Raw genomic sequence first — 13,220 nt, 5'->3', positions numbered from 1 at the left:
AGGCTTCTCTCCTCTTGCATGGATGGTGTGTGTGGGGGTGCGGTTGTGAATCTTACCCCTGACAGAAGTTGTATCTTCTATATTACGATGTGGATGTTTCCAGCAGGAGATTGTAAAACCTCTCCGGGATATTAACCAATCTAAAACAGACTTCCTAGTCGGCTAATCCCATGGGTTCAGTTAGAGTATAATCTAGTGGTTTGTTTGCTGACTAAGTCTCAAAGATTGCCAAAGGCCATGTCAGATTAGAATATTTGGGAGGTTAGATCTTTACTAGGGCATCTATAAATTTATATTCTTCTCCTCCTTCCCCTTCTTCTTCTTTTTCTTCTTCTTCTTCTTCTTCTAGTGAACCCATTTATATAACTGGAAAATAAATTCACTTGCTTGAAGAAAGAGAGCTATCTTGGTTCAGTTCTGTGTCCATCCATCTTTACATTTTAGAGGCCTCTGGAGTTGCTTTAAACTGAGGTTTAGACTGAATATGCCAAGTTTTCAAGAAATAATGAGGCCTTCATCAGTAAATGCAGATAAAATAAAATTGGAGAAAACTGGGCCAAGGTTTTTCTGGGGAAGTTTTGAACAGGACAGTTACACTGCATATTTCTAATATAAAGAAAGCATGGTATCATGGAGAAATCCAGGCAAGGAAACGGGCAAGAAGTGTAGAAAGAAAATTAGTTATTGAAGAGGGTTACCTGAAGTACTAGAGTTAACCTGAAAGTTATTATTTTGATTTAGAGTAATATGGTTTATATAGAGAGATAACCAATCTAGTCATTACCTTGACCTCACTGTCTGATGTGTGACGAAAGCTCCTCGAGATACAAAAATGAATTTTAATATGGCATATCAGAATGTATGTTTCAGACCCACTTGGTTTTAAATCTTTCTCCTGATCAATTAGGGACTTATGGGGACCTAAAGCCCTATCTGTCATTTGTATCTTGCAGTATGGAAAGAAGCATTTTCTCCAATTGTCATGAATCTGCAGACAATTGTTCTTTGAGAGGTTATGGTTGTTCCATCCCACAGTTTCAATAAATTGAGACAAGTTATAACTAGAATATGATAGAGAATTCTATTGAGAGCAGGCAAAGAAACTACGAAAAGAATGCATTGGGCTTCCCTGGTGGTGCACTGGTTGAGAGTCCCCCTGACGATGCAGGGGACACGGGTTCGTGCCTCAGTCCAGGAGGATCCCACATGCCGCGGAGCGGCTGGGCCCGTGAGCCATGGCCGCTGAGCCTACGCGTCCGGAGCCTGTGCTCCGCAACGGGAGAGGCCACAACAGTGAGAGGCCCGCGTACCGCAAAAAAAAAAAAAAAAAAAAAAGAGCATTTATTTATCCTACTTTCAATGTGTTCAAAAGTAGCTGGAAGAGGGCAAGGTTTCTGTTGTTGTTCAGACAGTGGCAAGTGAAGGCAGCAAAGTAGTCACAAGAATTAGTCGAGAGGCAGAGTTTGTGATGAGGAATCAAGTATTGATTTCAATCCATAGGAGTAGGTATTTTGGAATCAGTAACTGTGGCTGCCTCAGGGAATGAGGTTGGAAGAAGCACAGTGGGTGTTCTGAAAACGCCATGAAGATAGTCTATCAAACTGATAAAGATGATAATGCCATGGGTGGACCTAGAGTATCATACTAAGCAAAGTAAGTCAGAAAGAGAAAGACACATACCTTATATGTGGAATCTAAAATATGACACAAATGAACTTATCTATGAAACAGAAACAGACTCATAGACATAGAGAACAGACTGGTGGTTGACAAGGTGTGGGGGAGGGTTGGGGAACGGTTGGAGTGGGAGGTTGAGGTCAGCAGGTGCAAGCTATTATATAGAGAATGGATAAACAACAAGGTTCTACTGTAAAGCACAGGGAACTATATTCAATATCCTGTGATAAACCATCATGGAAAAGAATATGAAAAAAGAACATATATGTATGTATAACTGAGTCACTTTTCTGTACAGCAGAAATTAACACAACATTGTAAATCAACTATACTTCAATAAAATTTAAAGAAAGTTGATAATGCCAAGCTGAAAAATCACAAACTCAAACTACAACACTATTGTGAAAGCACCTGTGTAACTGAAATAATTGGTGATTATATCCTAAGAACTGCAATCAAAATGAAAGCAAATACTGAGTTCCTTTCACATCTTTAATCTTGAAATATTAATGAATTAATCTGCACTCATTTTTATCCAAGAGACCCACTGTCTTTTGTGCCCTCCACACAGTTCACAAACTCAGTTGTGGTCAGACATGGACATCTATTTTTGTTTAAATGAACCATCCTCAACCTCCAAGTGTGAATAAAATGTGTACTGTACCCATTCCTTGTTGTTTAAGTATGACATGTACTTTTTTCTCACAATTTAGATAAATAATTATAACTGATTTCTTCCTGAAGTTTCTAAGGGTATTAAAAGTATTACTTATAGATGTATTATAGGTATTTTATATATATTAAATAAATGGTTTCCAATAAGACAAATATTTAGGAGCTCAGCTAACCAGGACTTTAATGACCCTTCACATGTGTTGACTTCACAGGAATCTGTATATGCCAATCTCATCTTCAAAGTTGTGCTCTAGTCCTGAACAATTCATAAAGAATTTTGTTGCTATTAAGGCCTGCAAACAGCTGTTTATTTTTTTTTCCAAAATCTCACTGCCCTTAGGATAATTTCTACAGTCAAAAATTTGCTTTCTCACTCCAGAATGGCCATGTGAGAAGTTCAGCAAACCCCCCGCCCAGTGAAACAAGCCTTTGATTGGTAAAAATTACTGTACAGTTTAAAAGTATCTGACAGTTTTCCTTGGAACACATAGAAAATGAAGAAATGTTTAAGCAAGAAAATCTACCAAATATTTGTAAGAACAGTAAGAATGTGTGTGTGGGGTGTGTGTGTATGACTTAAGCCATGATTTGCTCTGGTACCGACTGCCATACTCAACTCAGTGTGAAGGAAGCTCTACTCTAGGTGACTATGGCCAAAGCCATGGGGACCCTCTTCTCCCAGCACCTAGTCTAAAGCCATGGTTTTTACTCCAGGAGGTGTATGCAGCCAGAATCTCTCATCCTCCTCAGCAATATACTACAATACAGCAAGTCCCCTACATGCAAAAAAGTTCCATTCTGAGAGCATGCTCGTAAGTCCAGCAAAGTTAGCCTGGGTACCCAACTAACACAATCAACTAAATAGTATTGTATTGTAATAGGTTTACAATACTTTTCACACAAATAATACGTGAATGACAAACAAACAAAAAATAAAGAAAACATTTTTTAATCTTACAGTACAGTACCTTGAAAAGTACAGTAGTACCAGCTACATCACCACTGCTTTTACACATGCTTCAGGACATCCTGGGCTTGAAATAAAGATACTGTACTACTGTACACTATACAGTCCTGTACAGTAAAATACACAAAAGCACAACCACGTGTAGAGGATGCACATACGTGACAATGTATGCCAAACACATGGACTAACTTACGTGATTGGACATGCGAATGCACATTTGAATCTTTGAAAGTTCACAACTTGAAGGTTCGTATGTGAGGAACTTAACTGTAGTTCTAGTCCAGGTAGGTGAGACCAAAAGGATCTGAGTTTCCTCGCCCACCAAACACCCATTCATGAGGCAAAAGCTATAACCCAGGTACAGCAGGTTGAGAATACTGGGAATTCATTCACTTTGTCCCAGCTTGCTTGTACTTTGTAGTTCCATGATGACAGGACCAAACCAAGAAGACCAGGGGCTACCATCACCATGCAACACTCCACCCATAGAGTAGCATGCACATCTGGGAAAAACAAACCATTGTCCCCAGCTCCAGGCCCAGTGCAATGGCATATATATTCTGCCCTGGGATGGGACATACTGGAAGGACAGAAATTTCTGCAGCCTTCCCTAAGGGGACTGACTTTATTTGGAATAGAGCTTGCAAAGTTTATGCCTAAGGAACATCTTGGTGGTAAGCAAAGAAGAGAAGGTTAGTAGCTCCATGATAGTATTAGCAACAAGCAAGATATAAAAAACTGGCTCAAAGTTATGCAAAGAGATCTAGGAAAAGAGACAGTTAAGAAATCCCCTCCTGAGACTGAGAAAGTCTTAGAGATAGGCAACACCTTGCTCATGCAAAATGGCCACTTTAATTAGAATTAGATTGTGGAGCAATTTGCTCCCAGGGTGTTGTCACAAACAATAGAACTATCAGCCAGCAAGGAGTAGAGAGGAATAGCTGGGTGTGATACCAAAAGAGGCAGATCAGCTAAAAGCTTAACTGGGGAGTTCAGAGAGAGATCATGAGAGAGCTTGACTAAGACCACACTCATCCCTGATGGTCAGAGGACTGTGCACAAGCCCAGCAGAAGCCACACACTGTGGGGGAAATAGACTTCACTGATTGGCTGCAGCCAAGTTCCTAAACAAAACAATAAAAACAGGCCCTTGGGGATGGGGGTGAGGGCTGGGATGTGGTATCCAGAGTAGCTACAATCCATTATCTAAAATGCCCAGTTTTCAACAAAAATAAAGAGACATGCAAATAATAAGAAAGTGTGATACATATACAGGAAAAAAATACATGCACTAGGAACTTCCTTTGAGGGTGTCAAATGTAGGACTTTGCAAAGACATGAAAGCAACTTTTAGAACTATATTCAAAGAATTAAAGGAAGCTGTGTTTGAGGAATTAAATGAAGGTGATGACAATGTCTCATAAAAAGGATAATAGCAACAGAGATAGAAATCACAAAGGGAACCAAGTGGAAATTCTTCAGTTGAAAAGTATAATAACCAAAATTGAAAATTCACTAGGGGGGCTCAATAGCAGATTTGAGATGGAAGAAGACAGAGCCTGCAAATTTGAAGACAGATCAAGAATAGGCAATCTGAGAGAAAAGCAAATGAAAAATGAACAGAGCCTCAGAGAATGTGAAAACCACCAGTGCACCCACATATGCATAATGTGGGTACAGAAAAAGAAGAGAGAGGCAAAGAAGTCAAAAACATATTTGAAGGTGTAATGGCTGAAAAGTTCTGATATTTTACAAAAATAACCAATCTGCACATCAAAGGAGCTCTGTGAATGTCAAAGAGATCTACACCTAGACACATTATAGTTAACACACTGAAGGACAAAGAGAAAGTCTTGAAAGTAGCAAGATTAAAATCACTCATCATGTATATAGAAACGCTGATAAGACTAACAGCTGACATCTCATCATAATTATGTTCTTTTTCCCATATAAAATAGGGGTAATTCTAATAATAAATTATTTATTTGAAATTATAAGGCAATGGCACATAAAGGTATACTTCTAGATGACAAAGTACAAAATTGCTTGATAACAACTCCCTCAGTGCTTTTTTTACCTTCACTAAATGACACACACACATAATTTTAATACATAAACTACAGGTCTTAATTTGTAAGTGCTTTTAGTCTTGAATTCATGTAGAAAACAGAATATGGTAGCAAAAATATTTATAACACAGGTTTGCATATGGTGAGTGCTGAGTATTGTATGAATTGGTATAGACTATATTATTTTACTTACCTCACGGAAGACCCTGCACACAAAACTGAGTTTCATGGCTACCAAGTTGCTATTGAAATAATGGAATAATAATTTAAAATTTATAAATTTATGTATGTGAAATTTAATGAGAAAGTAGTCTCTTATTTGATGAGAGATTTCAACAAAGTTGTTTTTTTCTGTCCTTTCTTTTTTTATTGGAGTATAATTGCTTTACAATGTTGTGTTAGTTTCTGCTGTACAATGAAGTGAATCAGCTACATATACACATATCCTCTCCCTCTTAGACCTCTCCCACCCACCCCATCCCACTCATCTAGGTCATCCCAGAGCACTGAGCTGAGCTTCCTGTGCTATACAGCAGGTTCCCACTTGCTATCTATTTTACACAGGGTAGTGTATATATGTCAGACCTAATCTCCCAATTCGTCCCACCCTCCCCTTCTCCCACTGTGTCCACATGTCCATTCTCTACATCTACATCTTTATTCATGTCTTGGAACTAGGTTCATCTGTACCATTTTTCCAGATTCCACATACATATATTAATACACAATATTTGTTTTTCTCTTTCTGGATAACTTCACTCTGTATGACAGACTCTAGGTCTATCCACATCTCTACAAATGACCCAATTTTGTTCCTTTTTATGGCTGAGTAATATTCCATTGTATATATGTACCACATCTTCTTTATCCATTCATCTGTTGATGGACACTTAGGTTGTTTCCATATCCTGACTATTGTAAATAGTCATTGGGCTACATGTGTTTTTTTGAATTATGGTTTTCTCAGGGTATATGCCCAGGAGTGGGATTGCTGGGTCATATGGTAATTCTATTTTTAGTTTTGTAAGGAACCTACATCTTGTTCTCCATAGTGGCTGTATCAATTTACATTCCCACCAACAGGGCAAGAGGGTTCCCTTTTCTGCACACCTTCTCCAGCATTTACTGTTTGTAGATTTTTTGATGATGGCCATTCTGACTGGTGTGAGGTGATATCTAATTGTACTTTTTAAAAAATTAATTAATTAATTAATTTTTGGCTGTGTTGGGTCTTTGTTGCTGTGTGCAGGCTTTCTCTAGATGTGGCGAGCAGGGGCTACTCTTTGTTGCGGTGCACGGGCTTCTCATTATGGTGGCTGCACTTGTTGCGGAGCACAGGCCCTAGGCATGCAGGCTTCAGTAGTTGTGGAACATAGGCTCAGTAGTTGTGGCTTGTGAGTTCTAGAGCACAGTCCCAGTAGTTGTGGTGCACAGGTTTAGTTGCTCTGGGATAGGTGGGATCTTCCCGGACCAGGGTTCCAACCTGTGTGCCCTGCATTGGAAGGTGCATTCTTAACCACTGTGCCACCAGGGAAGTCCAAACTCATTGTACTTTTGATTTGCATTTCTCTAATAATTAGTGGTATTGAGCATCTTTTCATGTGGGTCTTGGCCATCTATCTGTATGTGTTCTTTGGAGAAATGTTTATTTAGTTCTTCTGCCCATTTTTTGATTGGGTTGTTTGTTTATTTTGATATTGAGCTACATGAGTTTTTTGTATATTTTGTATATTTTTTGTATCCTCTGTCCATTGCTACATTTGTGAATATTTTCTCCCATTCTGAGGGTTGTGTATTCATCTTTTTTATAGTTTCCTTTGCTGTGCAAAAGCTTTTAAGTTTCATTAGGTCCCATTTGTTTATTTTTGGTTTTATTTCCATTACTCTAGGAGGTGGATCAAAAAAGATCTTGCTGTGATTTATGTCAAAGAGTGTTCTTCCTATGTTTTCCTCTAAGAGTTTTATAGTGTCTGGTCTTACATTTAGGTCTTTAATCTATTTTGAGTTTATTTTTTTGTATGGTGTTAGGGAGTGTTCTAATTTCATTCTTTTACATGTAGCTGTCTAGTTTTCCCAGCACCAGTTATTGAAGGAACTGTCTTTTCTCCCTTGTATATATATTCTTGCCACCTTCATGAAAAATAAGGTGACCATATGTGTGTGGGTTTATCTCTGGGCTTTCCATCCTGTTCCATTGATCTATATTTCTGTTTTTGTGCCAATACCATACTGTCTTGATTACTGTAGCTTTGTACTATATTCTGAAGTCAGGGACCCTGATTCCTCCAGCTCTGTTTTTCTTTCTCAAGATTGCTTTGGCTATTCAGGCTCTTTTGTTTTTCCATACAAATTGTAAAATCTTTTGTTTAATTCTGTGAAAAATGCCGTTGGTAATTTGATAAGGATTGCATTCAATCTGTAGATTACTTTGGGTAGTATAGTCAGTTTCACAATATTGATTTTTCCCATCCAAGAACATGGTATATCTCTCCACCTCTTTGTGTTATCTTTGATTTCTTTCATCAGTGTTTTTTGTTTTTTTAACATATTTATTGGAGTATAATTGCTTTATAATGGTGTGAGAGTTTCTGCTTTATAACAATGTGAATCAGCTATATATATACATATATCCCCACATCTCCTCCCTCTTGTGTCTCCCTCTCACCGTCCCTATCCTACCCCTCTAGGTGGTCACAAAGCACCGAGCTGATCTCCCTGTGCTATACAGCTGCTTCATCAGTGTTTTATAGTTTTCTGAGTACAGGTCTTTTTCTTCTGTAGGTAGGTTTATTCCTAGGTATTTTATTCTTTTTGTTGTAATGGTAAATGGGATTGTTTCCTTAGTTTCTCTTTCCAGTCTTTGGTTGTTAGTGTATAGGAATGCAAGAGATTTCTGAGCATTAATTTTGTATCCTGCAACTTTGCCAGACTTATTGATTAGCTCTAGTAGTATTCTGGTGACATCTTTAGGATTTTCTATGTATAGTGCCAAGTCATCTGCAAAGAATGACAGTTTTACTTCTTTTCCGATTTGGATTCCTTTTATTTCTTTTTCTTCCCTGATTGCCATGACTAGGACTTCCAAACTATGTTGAATAATACTGGTGAGAGTGGACATCCTTTTCTTGTTCCTGATCTTAGAGGAAATGCTTTGTTTTTTGTCATTGAGAATGATGCATGCTGTGGGTTTGTCATTTATGGCCTTTATTATGTTGAGGTAGGTTCTCTCTATGCCCATTTCTGTAGAGTTTTTTTTTTTAATCATAAATGCGTGTTGAAATTTGTCAAAAGCTTTTTCTGCATCTATTGAGATGATCATATGGTTTTTTTCTTTAATTTGTTAATAGGTCTATCACATTTATTGATTTGCATATATTGTAGAACACTTGCATCCCTGGGATAAATCCCACTTGACAATGGTGTATGATCCTTTCAATGTGTTGTTGGATTCTGTTTGCTAGTATTTTGTGGAGATTTCTGTGTGTGTGTTATCAATGATATCAGTCTGTAATTTTCTTTTTTTTATGTGTGATATCTTTGTCTGGTTTTGGCACCAGGGTGATGGTGGCCTCATAGAACAAGTTTGGGAGTGTTCCTGCCTCTACAATTATTTGGAAGAGTTTGAGAAGGATAGCTGTTAGGTATTCTCTAAATGTTTGATAGAATTTTCCTGTGAAGCCATCTGGTTGTGGACTTTTATTTTTTGGAAGATTTTTAATCACAGTTTCAATTTCATTACTTGTGATTGGACTGTTCATATTTTCTATTTCTTCCTGGTTCAGTCTTGGAAATTTGTACCTTTCCAAGGATTTGTCCATTTCTTCCAGGTTGTCCATTTTATTGGCATATTTGTTTGTAGTAATCGCTCATGATCCTTTGCATTTCTGCAGTGTCAGTTGTTACTTCTCCTTTTTCATTTCTAATTTTATTGAGTCCTCTCCCTTTTTCTTCTTGATGAGTCTGGCTAAAGGTTTATCCATTTTGTTTATCCTTTCAAAGAACAAACTTTTAGTTTTATTGATCTTTGCTATTGTTTTCTTTGTTTCTGTTTCATTTATTTATGTTCTGATCTTTATGATTTCTTTCTACTAACTTTGTTTTGTTTGTTTGTTTTTATTCTTCTTTCTCTAGCTGCTTTATGTGTAAGGTTAAATTGTTTATTTGAGATTTTTCTTGTTTCTTGAGGTGAGATTGAATTGCTATAAAGTTCCCTCTTAGAAATGTTTTTGCTGTGTGCCATAGGTTTTGGGTTGTAGTGTTTTCATTGTCATTTGTTTTTATGTAATTTTTTATTTCCTCTTTGATTTCTTCAGTGATCTCTTAGTTATTCAGCAGTGCACTCTTTAGCCTCCATGTGTTTGTGTTTTCTACAGTTTTTTTCCTGTGATTGAATTCTAATCTTAAAGTGTTGTGCTCAGAAAAGATGTTCGATATGATTTCAATTTTCTTAAATTTTCCAAGACTTGATTTGTGGCCCATGATGTGACCTATCTTGGCGAATGTTCCCTGTTCAATTGAGAAGAAAGTGTATCCTTCCACTTTCAGGTGGAATGTCCTTTAAATATCATTTAAGTCTATCTAGTCTAATGTGTCATTTAAGGCTTGTGTTTCCTTATTAATTTTCTGTGTGGGTGATCTGTCCATTGGTTTAAGTGGGGTGTTAATGTCTCCCACTATTACTGTGTTACTGTCAATTTCCCATTTACAGCTGTTAGAATTTGCCTTATGTATTGAGGTGCTCCTATGTTGGGTGCATAAATATTTATAATTGTTATATCTTCTTCTTGGATTGATCCCTTGATCATTATATAGTGTCCATCCTGATCCCTTGTAACTGTCTTTATTTTAAAGTCTATTTTTTTCTGATATGAGTATTGCAACTCCAGCTTTATTTTGATTTTCATTTGCATGGAATATCTTTTTCCATCCCCTCACTTTCAGTCTGTATGTGTCCCTAGGTCTGAAGTGGGTCTCTTGTAGACAGCATATATCCAGACCTTGTTTTTGAATCCATTGAGCGAGTTTGTGTCTTTTGGTTGGATCATTTAATCCATTTACATTCAAGGAATGTTCCTATTACTATTTTGTTAACTGTTTTGGGTTTGTTTTTGTGGGTCTTTTTTCCTTCAATTTAATTTTTGTTAGTTTGATTAATATGTGCCTGGGTGTGTTTCTCCTTGGGTTTATTCTGTAGGGGACTCTCTGGGCTTCCTGGACTTGGGTGGCTATTTCCTTTCCCATTATAGTCAAAGTTTTCAACTATAATCTTTTCAAATATTTTCTCAGACCCTTTCTCTTTCTCTTCTTCTGGGACCCCTATAATTTGAATATTGGTATGTTTAATGTTGTCCCAGAGGTCTCTCAGACTGTCCTCAATTCTTTTCATTCTTTATTCTGTTCCTTGGCAGTTATTTCCACCATTCCATCCTCCAGCTCACTTATTTGTCCTTCTGCTTCAGTTATTCTGCTATTGATTCCTTTTACTGTATTTTTAATTTCAGTTATTGTGTTGTTCATCACTGTTTGTTTGTACATTAGTTCTTCTAGGTCCTTGTTAAACATTTCTTGTATTTTCTCTATCTGTGCTTCCATTCTATTTCCAAGATCTTGGATCATCTTTACTATCATTACTCTGAATTATTTTTCAGGTAAGTGACTATTTCCTCTTCATTTATCTGGTCTTTTAGGTTTTTACCTTGCTCTTTGATCCGTCACATATTTTTTGTCATCTCATTGTTTTTTGATGGGGGGCTGTGTTCCTGTCTCACTGGTTGTTTGCTTGAGGCATCAAGCACTGGAGTTTACAGGGAGTAGTGTAGATCTGGGTCTTGGTGCCAAGATGAGGACCTCCAGGAGACCTCACTCTAATTAATATTCCCTGGGGTCTGAGGTTCTCTGTCAGTCCAGCAGTTTGGACTTGGTGCTCCCACCACAGGAGCTCAGACCTGACCCCTGGCCTGGTAATCAAGATTCCACAAGCCACACAGCATGGCAAAAAAAAAAAAAAAAAAGGCCAGAAAAAGCTTTGGCTGTTGGGGGCAGGGCTAGGTGTGAGCAGGACTAAGGTGGGCAGGGCTTAGGCAGGGGATGAGGCCTATACTCAGTACCAGTGCAGCTGGAAGAGGTTCTGGGGTGGGTAGCAGGTGTGGGGCTTAGGCTCAGCATAGCCAGAGGTGGCCTCAGAGGGTGGAGGTTTAGACCTTGGACCCCAGCAGATGGGGGGAGTGTTTTCCCCATTCTCCTCTGAACTCCCAATACCCCGAAGGTTTCTCCCTATCCCTGCTGATTCCCTTGCTGTGAGTGTGCCCCTCTGGGCTTGGGAAACCCTCCCCTCCCCCAGCTTCCCTTCAGGGGTACCAGTCCTGTCCCACCTCCACTCCTCCTCCTCCCCTCCCTTCCCCCCACATCCTACCCAGTCATGAGGGGTTCCTCCTATCCCCTTAGGTGTCCATGGTCCCCCACCAGTGCCTGGAGGTTACCGTAGTTTTGAGGAGATGCAAACTCCTCATCTTCCTACTCTGTCATCTTGACACCACCACACCCCTCTGAGATTTCAACAAAATTTTGAAGTAAAAGTCCCAACTTGATAATGGACTATATCTGAGGAGGTAACTGATCCATCCCACCTAAATTAAAATAGGTGCTGTGCGTTTTGGAATCCCAAATTAGATACAGCCTTTTTCTGGCAATTCCAGGATCCCTGCACACATAGCCACTAATACAAAGCTATAAGCTCTATACGTTCTGTCATATCCACAATTCCTATATGTAGGACTCCTATTCCCTCATTCTAAAATCTAAGTAGACATATATAAAGGATACAAACTATTAGGTATAAAATAAGCTACATATTATACAACATGGGGAATATAGCATATTTTATAATAACTATAAATGGAGTATAAACTTTAAAAATTGTGAATCACTATATCGTACACTTGTAACTTATATAATACTATACATCAACTCTAGTTCAATAAAATAAATTAAATATAATGTAAGTGGACATACAATATTCGAAGTACATTTGAAGGAAATCATTAATGTGAAAAGGCTAAGATAAAAAGACACAAAACTTGTATCAGAGGGTAGAGATCAAATTGAGGGAGTATAAGAGTTTAAAATATATGACTCTGCAAGGGATTTTTAGGGAGGTGAAACTATTCTCTATGGTACCATTGTGGATATCCGGCATTATGCACTTGTCAGTACCCATTGCACCGAATGGCACAGAATGAAATCTCTGTCAAAACTTTAGTTGAACATGGGACTAAAAAGCAAAAACTTTTGTGAACACACACAACAAGGAATAGTCTTTGTAAAAATAGTTAGGAAAAAAAAAATAAAATGGGCAGACTATGAGAAAAAACGAGAGACTGAAGAGTTGGGAATGACTCCAACATATGAATTTAAAGGGGAAGGAAATAGGAAATACACAGAGGAAATAATTAATATGCAGTTATAATAATTCCTAGTGGTTAAAATAACTCATATATAGATATAATAATATATATGTCACTATACATAATTCTTTCTCAACTGGGAAGTGATATGATCCTTTAGATTAAAAGGGCTGAATACCACTGAGGATAAGTTATTTCTTAATGATCCACAATTAGACATATTGCTATGAAATTTAACACAGTAAAATAATGTCCTAAAAATCTTCTAGAACGGTAGAGAAATATGAACTACTTTTTATAAGATATCTTATCGATAACATAGGAAGCTGAATTTTATAAGAAAATTTTATAAGAAGGGATTGCTAAAGTTTCTGAGTAAAAAATAAAGGAATAAAGATAATATTTAGAGTTAGTGAAAAGTTTCTGTCT

The sequence above is a fragment of the Globicephala melas genome, chromosome 7 (assembly GCF_963455315.2).
Source record: "Globicephala melas chromosome 7, mGloMel1.2, whole genome shotgun sequence".
NCBI classification, from domain to species: Eukaryota; Metazoa; Chordata; class Mammalia; order Artiodactyla; family Delphinidae; genus Globicephala; species Globicephala melas.
The sequence above is the reverse complement of the archived record's forward strand: the minus strand, read 5'-3'. Positions refer to the sequence as shown.